Source organism: Pyrus communis, chromosome 14 (genome assembly GCF_963583255.1).
Source record: "Pyrus communis chromosome 14, drPyrComm1.1, whole genome shotgun sequence".
Classification (NCBI taxonomy): Eukaryota; Viridiplantae; Streptophyta; class Magnoliopsida; order Rosales; family Rosaceae; genus Pyrus; species Pyrus communis.
Window position 1 is genome coordinate 9,803,689 of NC_084816.1, and position 11,495 is coordinate 9,815,183.

At 34.3% G+C, this 11,495-nt stretch overlaps 1 long non-coding RNA gene across 1 annotated transcript; it reads left to right on the forward strand.

Moving 5' to 3' along the window:
- Window positions 1–233: 233 nt before the first annotated feature.
- LOC137716073 (uncharacterized) lies at window positions 234–1,168 on the forward strand. The gene is made up of 2 exons (XR_011065636.1): window positions 234–371; window positions 777–1,168. It is a non-coding gene; the product is annotated as an uncharacterized lncRNA (long non-coding RNA).
- Window positions 1,169–11,495: the final 10,327 nt, after the last annotated feature.

Genomic DNA, 11,495 nt, shown 5'->3' on the forward strand with positions numbered 1-11,495 from the left:
TTTTTTTTCCACAAGAAACGATAGAATAAGTAGACTTACTTGACCCTTTTTATAGAATTCCTTTAAAAAAATCACATCAACTGGACTTTTTTTTTTCCACAAGAAACGATAGAATAAGTAGACTTGCTTTGGCAATAAAGAAAAGGGGAAGTAGCTTTCCTTTTGTTTGGAAGTGGCTTTATGCAAAACTCGTTAGTTAATCAATATATTGCAACTCATTAACATTGCAAGTGGAAAATTGCTAGCAGCTCCTTAGTTCCCTATATAAGAGAAGCAGAGGCAGCCACTCAGAACACAAGTTCAAAGAAAACAAAGCCATCTCACATTTTAATTCATCAATCTCAACTAAGAACAATCCGATCATCACAAAGGTTAGAAGTTAAATAACGCAAGTAGTTATCACACACACCGTATATTAGCGGGAAATAATAGTGGTACGCTTGCAATCTCTAAATTCGTGTTCATGGAAATGCCCGGCCGCCTTCACGCAGGGCCATGGAAAATTTATGGTGTCGAACAAATTCACTTTTCTTCTTTCCTTTGTGATTAATCTGTGTTCCTTTGTCTCTAATTTTTTCTTTTAGTTTCTTGTTATCTTTGCACCATTTTGAGTTGTTCATGGGTGTTCATTTTTCCGTAGGGTTTTGCAGAAGATTTGTACATAGTATATTTCTTTTTCGAGCTGTTAGGCTATCAAATAACAAAATGTATAACAAAGAGTATTTCAAAGTGCCTCCAGAAATTAAATAGGTCTTACCGTTTGTACATGCTCTCAGGTTGCAAAATGGGATCGGGACAAAGTTCGGAGAGCTCAGACAAGGGAAATGACGAGAAGCCTTCGTACAACTTAGGCGCAATTGCTGCTGGTGCTGCTGCAGGAATTGGTGTACTGGCTTGGGGTTTATCTGAAAAGAAGAAAATGATGAAAGCTCCAGGACAAGATAAAATCATAGAGAGGGAAGGGTTTCAGCGTGATCCTAAAGGCTATTTCAGAGACTTGCGCAATAAGTAGGAACTTCTCTTGAACCGTTGAATATATGAGATTATGCCTTTACTATTGTTAATCTATCTTTTGTTATTAAACTATCCTAATGGGAACTTGCAGCTTGTTGTCTTGTAGATGGGAATTACTGTTGTTTCATATAGTGATTAGGGTTTTTGCTTTCTATTTTAATTTCTTATGTTTATCATCGGTTTAATGGTAGTCGAGTTCAAAACTTGCTGAACTTTGGATGTGACAAAAGCCAACAAGATAAGAAGATGCTAAATAAGTATCCGATCATTCGATGCAACCAAAAATTTGACCTACTTACAGGTAATAGGATCTCAGTGATGCCGTTGTCAAATTGGGGATCACATAAGAAGATTTATTTTCTTAGTCTCTCGTACAAGTGAATTGGATGAATGAAATAGGTTTGAATGCTAAGCTATTTAAACCATCTTCAACCCTTGGGTTAAAACTAAAATTTTTTAATCCAGAAAATTTAGGTTTTAACCTATTAACAACTTTTCTGCTCCAACTCCAAGAACAAAGATACTACTTAATTATGTAACACTACTTTCTTGGCACGAGTGGGATTTAATTATTCTCTACCATTTTATTAAACAGTAAGTAAATTAATTACGTATGTATATTTTAGGTTGTATGATTAATGCTAAAACAATTGTGGACTGTGAGAGGCAGGGCGAATCATGTATTGTTTGGAGTTGAACGATTACGTTAGTGAGTTAAATAATTAGTTGTTAGAAAGAGGGGAATCGGTGGAATCCAATCTTCACCAAAGTGTATAAACATGATTGTTTTTCACTATTACGGTAAAACACATTTGCTGATATGAATGAGATTTTTGCAAAGGTATCAGTGGCATTATATTCACTCTCTACAAAAATATCATGCACTCCAAATATATAGAAATATATAGAAAAAATAAAAAAAATAATAAAAAAAGGATACTTGATAGAAATGCAAAGCCAACAACAGCCCCCAAAATATCAACGGAAGGACTGTCATCTGAGACGCTTTTGCTTTATGTTGCTGATGACCCATGATTTTGAGAAAAAAAACATATTCTTTTCTAATTTTCAAACCTAATTTTAGCCGCATTTTTTTTTTATAAAATGCTTTGGAAAAATAAAATAAAATAAAATCATCTCGACTGGACTTGCAATAAAGGAAATAGCTTTACTTTACTTTTGATTTTTTTGGGTAGAACGATACTTAAGGATAGTGAAGTGAAATAACACTTTTGATAAGATTCCTTAAAAAGAAAGCTGATGTTAGGAGACTAAATTTGCACACAAAATTTGCAAAGTAAATGATGTGTCACCAATAGTAATGAACATATTTATCAATGCTTGAGTAATAATTCAATCATTAACTTTCATATAATTTAATTTATAAAATTTTATCTATAAATTTAGTGTCACATCCCAGTCCGACTCCGTCGTAGCACGATATTGTCTGCTTTGGGCCCCGGCCACGCCCTCACGGTTTTGTTTATGGGAACTCACGCGAGAACTTCCCAGTGGGTCACCCATCCTAGGATTGCTCTCGCTCGAACTGGCTTAACTTCGGAGTTCCGATGGAATCCGAAGCCAATGGGTCCCTAAAATGCCTCATGCTATATGGAGGTGGGTATATACATATAAGGCACATCACTCCCCTCCGTCGAGCGATGTGGGATGTTACAATCTGCCCCTGACGTCCTCGGCACACTCACACCACACGGCAGAGTGGCTATGATATCAAATTGTCACATCCTAATCCGGCTCCACCATAGCACGATATTGATCGCTTTGGACCCTGGTCACGCCCTCACAGTTTTGTTTCTAGGAACACACTCTAGAACTTCCTAGTGGATCACCCATCCTAGAATTGCTCTCAACCGAACTCGCTTAACTTCGGAGTTCCGATGGAAACCGAAGCCAATGAGTCCCTAAAAGGCCTCATGCTATATAGAGGTGGGCATGTACATATAAGGCACATCATCCCCCCTCCGTTTGGCGATGTGGGATGTTACATTTAGTCTGCCTAACATTACCCTAAAAATAAATCACCTCAAGTGAACTTGCTTTTTTTATTTACATGAAACGATGTAGCGAGCTTTACTTTTGTTTTTGCGGTTGTCTTATGCCTAACTCATTATTTAATCAATATATTGCAACTAATTCACATTGCTGGGAAAATAGCTAGCAGCTCCTTAGAGCATCTCAGAATGAGATATTAAATTTAAACATAGAATTTAAATTTGAAAGCCTATAAGGCAACTATTTTTTAGAATTTTGTTCTCCACCTGATCTGTCAAATTGAATTATTATTTATTACTTCATTTCTTTGTAATTGTGATAAATATGTTTATAGCAACAACAATAATAAATAGCTTTATCATGCTAATCACTATTCATGCTAAGATAACTCCATCTCTCTGGGGTTTGTCAAGTGAATTATGGTGTGGTTGGTTACGGAAATTCATTGAACCTATGTGGAGTCAAGACTTTGGAAGACTTTGGGTTGTTTGGGAGCCTAAAAAACAAGCCTATAACCATTGTATTCCACGTGAGTAAGTTTGAAAGAGAACCAGACTAATTCCCTCATTTCCCTAGCTAGCTAACCAACTTAGTTAGGGAGAAACAAAGCCTTGACCCTTAAAGTCACGTGAAAGCTTAGCCAGACATGCATTTAATGAAGAGAGAAACAGATTTTCCCTTCCTAGCTCACACAGAAAACCATCGCATGAAAGCCAGGTGACGCATTACCAAAAGTAACGCTTGTGGAAAACTGACATGGGAAAATAGTGCCTTGAGAAGGAGGCGCAGCGCAGTCTTCACATGAATGGCTGCATTTAGTTATCTTACACCAAAAAGGAGTGTTGCAGTTAGGTCAGGAGAAAGGGGAAGGAAGACCAAGCCACAATTAAAGACTCCTTAGGAACCCTATAGATTAGTCATTCACCTACAAAAAAGGGAGTTAGAAGCCATTAAAAAGGATCCAAGAATTCTGCCGATATGAATGAAATTTTGGCAAAGATATTAGTGGCGTTATTGGCACTCTCTAAAAAAGTCATGCACTCCAAATATATAGAAATATAAAAAGAAAAAGATACTTGATAGAAGTGCAAAGCCAACAACAGATCCCAAAATAGAATGCTATACATTATGGGAATTGTTATTGGCACCCAAAAAAATTCATTTTGCACTCCGGACTTTCTATAATTAGAAAAAAAATACACTTGTGAAGAGTGTGGAATGAGATTTATGGAGTGCTAATAACAGTTCTCTAAATTATTTGTTGAAACAAATACTATAAATGGATGCGAATAGAGTCCAAATTTAAATATATTAGAAAGAGCGCTTTCAATGAAAACGACCATAGTCTGAGCTGCTTTTGCTTTATGTTGCTAAAGACCCATGATTTTGAGGAAAAAAAAAAGAATAAAAAAAAAGAAAAAAAACAGATTCTTTTACTTTTCAAACCTAATTTTAGCCTCAGCTTTCTTTATAACATGCTTTGAAAAAAAATCACCTCGACTAGACTTGCAATAAAGGAAATAGCTTTACTTTTTGTTTTTTTGGTACAACGATACTTAAAGATAGTAAAGTGAAAATGAACCTTTTTATAAGATTCCTTAAAAAGAAGGGTAATGCTAAAGAGATTAAACTTGTAGACAAAATTTACAAACCAAATGATGTGCCATCAATAAAAACGAGCACGTTTATTAACGTTTGACTAATAATCTAATCATCAACTTTCATGTCATTTAATTTACAAAATTTTATCTATAAATTTAGTCTCCTAGCACTACCCCCAAAAAGAAATCACCTCAAGTGGACTTGCTTTTTTTTTTTTTCTTTTTTTTTTTTTTTTTTTGAAATACATGAAACGATAGAGCTAGCTTTACTTTTGTTTGTGCGGTTGTTTAATGCCTAACTCATTATTTAATTAATATATTGCAACTCATTCACATAGCTAGGAAAATTGCTGGCAGCTTCTTAGAGCATCTCCGAATGAGATGTTAAATTTAAACAGAAAATTTAAATTTGAAAGCCTATCACTTTGATCTTTTTGAGAATTTTGTTCTTCACCGGATATGTCAAATTAAACTATTATTTATTACATCATTTTGTTTATAATTGTAATAAATATATTTAGAACAAATTCAATAGTAAAAATGATAAAATATATTTATTAATCAATTGAAAATGAATTTGAAGTTGCTGTCAAATTTGACAGTAACCATCTTTGATTCCAATCCACGTCATACCACATAAGAATTGACATTTCGGTTACAAAACACTAATTGTCTTTTTATTACTGTTATTGTTGATATAAACATTTTGATATCTCTTTTAGAAATGTTCCTAGTTCCTGTATAAGAGAAGCAAAGGCAACCACTCAAAACACAAGTGAAAGCACAAGTTCAAACAAAAGAAAGCCTTCTCAGTTTTAAATTTTAATTCATCAAACCTCTTCTCTGTCCAAGAAATTTCCAAGCCCTAGACTAAAAGTCTTTTGATCCCATATCATTCTGAATGTCAGTTAAAGAACAATCCGATCATCACAAACCAAAAACAAGCGTGGACTGTGAGAAGCAGGCCCATGTATTGTTTGGAGTTGAACCATATTGTTAATGAATTAAATAATTAGTTATTGGAGAGAGAGAAATTTTCAGGATTAAATTTGCACTAGAATGCATAAGCATTATTGTTGTTTCACACTACGGTAAAACAATATTTGCCGATATGAGTTAGGTTTTCGTAAAAAATATTGGTCGTGTTATTGGCACCGTCTAAAAAGTATCATGCACTCCAAATATGTACAAATATAAAAAGAAAAAGATACTTGATATAAATGAGTGCGAATAACTAGACAAAATATATTAGAAAATAGTGCTTTGAATGGAAGTGACTATGGTTTGAGCTACTTTTGCTTTCCGTTACCAATGACCCACGATGTTGAGGGGATAAAAAAAAAAAAACAATTTTTTTTCTCTTTTCCAAACCCAATTTTAATCTTAGTTTTTTTATAGGATGATTCTCACTTTACTACCCTTAAATATTGTAAAATTTCAATTTTCGTAAGTAAATTTTGTTTTGTCCCGCTTTCATACTTAAAATGTAAATTTTATGACCTTTTCGTATTTCTGTTAGTCTTTCCTTCGAGAGCTCATGACATTACTTATTAACAGGACGATGACTCTGCATCCATGTGCTACTGCGGCTCCATCTGGTGGGTAAATCCAACAAACAGCCCCAATAAGAAACCCTAACCTAAACCCTTCTTCCTTCACAATCCAAATCCTCAATTCCAATCCAAATATTCTCGTCCTGAAGTTGAAGCCTTTGAGTCGGCTCTGGTGCTGGCACTTGCCAAACTGATATACAACCCAAGTGCACTATGCGAGGAAGAAAACGAAAGAAAGAAGACGAAAGGAAAATCGAAATACAACCTAGGTGGGAAAATGGGTTCAAAGGCGAAATAAAAAAAATGGGTCAGTTTCATCTCCTTCAAATTCCTCCAATTCCTCTTCGGAAAGCGCAATTTGCTCGTCATCCAGATATAACCCAGATGAGAAGCAGCGTTCTAAGCCCAAATCGAAATCTCGAACGTTTCATTATCCGCAGGGTTCTTCTAATTCGTTGATGAACTCCCCTCGTCACCGACAAAATTGTGAAGGAAGCTGAAGAAGGCGATGAAGGAGGAAGAGAAGATTTGCAGGAAGTCTGAGAAAATTGTCAAGAGGGCTAAGCAGGCATCGGCTAGGATGAGTGCGCCTATCATTGAAGACGAACGTAATAATGATTAGCGATAAAATTGGAGTTCCATCTTTAAACAATTAACAATAAGAGAAGTAGCTCAAGATTATAAACTCTTTGCTAGACTTGTTTCTTCCCAATGTGGAACAACTTTTTCACACACCATCAACTTAAAATGCTTTTCTCATGCTCTTCTCATATGTAGTCAATTTTCAAGTCTACATGTAGATAACAAGTGGGTGATGCATGAGCAATGTGTGGCCCCTTAGAACTTTTACATAAGAGACAATCTTCTCTAATATAATGATGAAATTGGGCATCATAAAACCAATTGGCAACATAAACAGTAGCCCAAGATCTATAAGCCTCACCTAAACTTGTCTCTCACCAACGTGGGACAAACTCTCCACACATGATAAAACGTCAACATTTAGAATGAACTTTTATCTGGGGAGCAAGTTCGTAGAGAGGTTGAGAAAATTGTTCGAGAATTGAGACCTGTAGCAGGAATTGGGGGAGTTGAGGAGCTGAAGCATTGTTGGACTTGACATTAATATTTTAATTATATCCTATTTTCATGTGGGGGTTTCTGTGCCATATGATTGCACAATTATAGTCCATATGAGCGCCACGTCACGCTTTAACGAAAGTGTTGACGGAAAAATTAATGAAAATTTGAGAGGGTCACAAAAGCAAACTTTAGGTGTGAAAAAAAATAAAAAATAAAAAAACTTTAGAAATGAAAGTTGAAATTTCACATTACTTAAAGATAGTAAATTGAAAATTACCCTTTTTATAGGATTCCTTTTAAAAAAATCACCTTAATTGGACTTGCTTTTTTGCTTTTTCTTTTGTTTTGTTTTTTTTTTTTTTTTGTTTTTTTGTTTTTTCTTTGGTTTTTTAATAACAATAAACAATAAAGTAAGTAGACTTGCTTTGGCAATAAAGGAAAGGGGAAATAGCTTTATCATTTTCATAGGATTCCTTTAAATAAAATTACCTCTACTGGACTCGCTTTTTTTTTTTTAATCACAAGAAACGATAGATTAAGTAGACTTGCCTTGGCAATAAAGAAAAGGGGAAATAGCTTTCCTTTTGTTTGGAAGTGGCTTTATGCCAAACTCGTTAGTTAATCAATATATTGCAACTCATTAACATTGCAAGTGGAAAATTGCTAGCAGCTCCTTAGTTCCCTATATAAGCTGCAGAGGCAGCCACTCGGAACACAAGTTCAAAGAAAACAAAGCCATCTCACTTTTTTTAATTCATCAATCTCAACTAAGAACAATCCGATCACCACAAAGGTTAGAAGTTAAATAGCACAAGTATTTATCACACACACCGTATATTAGCGGGAAATAATAGTGGTATGCTCGCAATCTCCAAATTCATGTTCATGTAAATGCCCAGCTGCTTACACGCAGGGCCATGGTGAATTTATGGTGTCAAACAAATTCACTTTTCTTCTATCCTTTGTGATTAATCTGTGTTCGTTTCTCTCTAATTTATTTTTTTCTTTTAGTCTCTTGTTATCTTTGCACCATTTTGAGTTGTTCATGGGTGTTCATTTTTCCGTAGGGTTTTGCTGAAGATTTGTACATAGTATTTTCGTTTTTCGAGCTGTTAGGCTATCAAATAACAAAATGTATAACAAAGAGTATTTCAAAGTGCCTCCAGAAATTAAATAGGTTTTACCGTTTGTACATGCTTTCAGGTTGCAAAATGGAATCGAGACAAAGTTCGGAGAGCTCAAGGCAGGGAAATAAGAAGAAGTCTTTGTACAACTTAGGTGCAATTGCTGCTGGTGCTGCTGCAGGAATTGGTCTACTGGCTTGGGGTTTATCTGCACTTGCTTCATCAGCTGGTGAGGAAAAGAAGAAAATGATGAAAGCTCCTGGAAAAGATGAAATCATAGAGAGGGAAGAGTTTGAGCGTGATACTAAAGGCTATTTCAAAGACTTGCGCAATAAGTAGGAACTTCTCTTGAACCGTTGAACATATGAGATTATGCCTTTACTTTTTTTAATCTATCTTTTGTTATTAAACTATCCTAGTGGGAACTTGCATCTTGTTGTCTTGTAGATGGGGATTACTGTTGTTTATCATCGGTTTATCATCGGTTTAATGGTAGTGAAGTTCAAAACTTGCTGAACTTTGGGTGTGACAAAAGCCAACAAGATAACAAGATGCTAAATAAGTGTCCAACCATACGGTGCAACCAAAAATTTGACCTACTTACAGGTAATAGGATCTCAGTGATGCCGTTGTCAAATTGGGGATCACATAAGAAGATTTAATTTCTCTATCTCTCGTACAAGTGAATTGGATGAATGAAATAGGTTTGAATGCTAAGCTATTTAGACCATCTCCAATCTCTGGATTGAAACTTAATTTTTTTTAATCTAGAAAATTTAGGTTTTAACATAGAAACAATTTTTCTGATCCAACCCTTATAACTTAAAATTTTAGCTCCAAATTGTTAAAGAATAAATTTAGGCTAATTAAAAAAATATTATGTAGACTGTCGTAAATTAATTTTATGAACATTTTAACCTAAAAATATTTAAATTTCAATAAACTGACACATGAAACACTATGGAAGAATATGAAACGCATGATAGAGATGTATAAACACAAAACACATGAAACCATGATTAATAGAAACAATAATTAATAATCCATAAACTTAATACAAACGATAATTAATAAACTACATAAACTTAATACAAAAGATAATTAATAAACTTCATAAACTTAATACAAACGATAATTAATAAACTACAGAAACTTAATACAAATGATAATTAATGATAATATTCACCACCTTGACATGGTGGTGGATTTTCTGGTGGACTTGGTGGTGGATGTGGGATATAGCCTTGAGGTGAATCATCACCTTGAAATATACTCCTTGTGGCATGCCTTCACAAAATTTCCTTTTCCTTATCACATAAGAACTTCTTCCTATCTTGAGTGTATTTGTTAAGGTTCTCCCTCATCAAATCACATTTGAACCTTCCATGCTCCCTTTCCCCTTCCTTCATAAAGGCCAAGTGCATTCGGGCCGCCTCTTCCTCCCGAGAGCTATGGCTTTCAGCCAATTTTGCAAATCCGGTAGAAATGGTTGTGCTAACCGAATCTTGCATCTTCCCTTTTTTCTTTGCTTCCTTTTGCTTATCTTTTCCCGGGGGCCTTACAAAAGAAGAAGTTGGGGTCACCGAATCAACACACTCGTTTGACATCATTCGTGCTTGCGGCTTCACTACCAAATAATTTTCCACATTGTTGGTTTGCATCGGTTCCTCACCTCGGACAATCACTACTACAAAAAACACTTTGTGAGACGAAATAAGTTTGTTGTGCAAAGTACAATTTTGTCACGCAAAACCTTGCATGATGAAATTTTGGTCGCGCATGGTTCGTTGCGCAAAGCTCATGAACATAGGGTTTGCGCGACGAAATATTTTGTCACTTAAGGTTTTTGACTTTTTGTTTTATTATTTCTCTTATATTAATTTAATTATATTAATTGTTTGCTCGATGAAATATTTGGTAGTGCAAATTTTTCGAATTTTTACTTTTTAAATTTAATTTAACTGTATGATTTTATTTTTTTTAATTACTTTATTTTGAATTGACATATTCAAAATAAAATTACTTATGAAAAATAGTGATCAAATTATCCAATATATATATAATATATTCAAAATGTACATGTAAATTAACAATGTACAATAATAAAATCCTAATACAAGTCTATTGTGGTGGTAGTGGCGGGGGTTATGGTTCGATAGCGTCCTAATCCTCAACTTTAGCCGTCAAAGTCTCGATGATTCCCTACCAAAAAAAAATACTCAAATAACCGAAAAACAACATAAAATAATACCAAAAAATTGGCATAATCTCCCCTAAAATTGGTATATGACAAATTTGACCCCAAACTCCACCTCTCACCCTATACTCGACCCTAAACCCCACACCAAACTCAAAATTAACTCCAAAAACACATTAATGCAAAAAAAAATAAATAAAAACAAAAAAAACAAAAAAAAAAAATTGGGGAGAATATACCTTTTGGCAAGATTGAGAGTGATTGAGAATGAGTGGGAGGAGTAAGTGTGAAAGAATTAGAGGAGATAGTGAGAGAGAGATGAGAGAGTGAGTGAGAGTGAGAGATAGTGAAGAGAGAGAGAGGAGAGATTAAGTGAGAGGAGTGAGTGAGAGAGAGAGGGTCAGATTTGGGAAAAGGGAAAAGAAAGGAGAGGTAAGAGAACATAAAAAGACATTGAGAAAATTGTGGAGGAGTTATTTAGGTTTTAAAAACCATATCACTTTGCGCGACGAAATATTGGTCGCACAAAAAGTCTTCAAAAAAATTTAAAAAAAAAATCCCACGTCCCATTTTTGTCACCCGCCTAAATTTCCCGAGTCCTATTTTTGGCTTTTGCCCAAATTTAAGGATTTTGCCCGACGAAATATTGGTTTGCCATGCAAAATTTAAAAAAATAATTTTTATAAATAATAAAAAAGAAAATAATTTTATTTTACAATTTAAAATATAAATAAATTAAAATAAATAAGGTTTATGTGACCAAATGTGTATTTGTAGTGCAAAGAAAATAATAATAAATAAAGAAATAATTTAGTTTAACAGTCTAAAATATAAAAATAAATAAATAAATAAGTAAATAAGGTTTAGGCGACGAAACATTGATAATTGTTGAGCAAAGTTTAAAAATAAA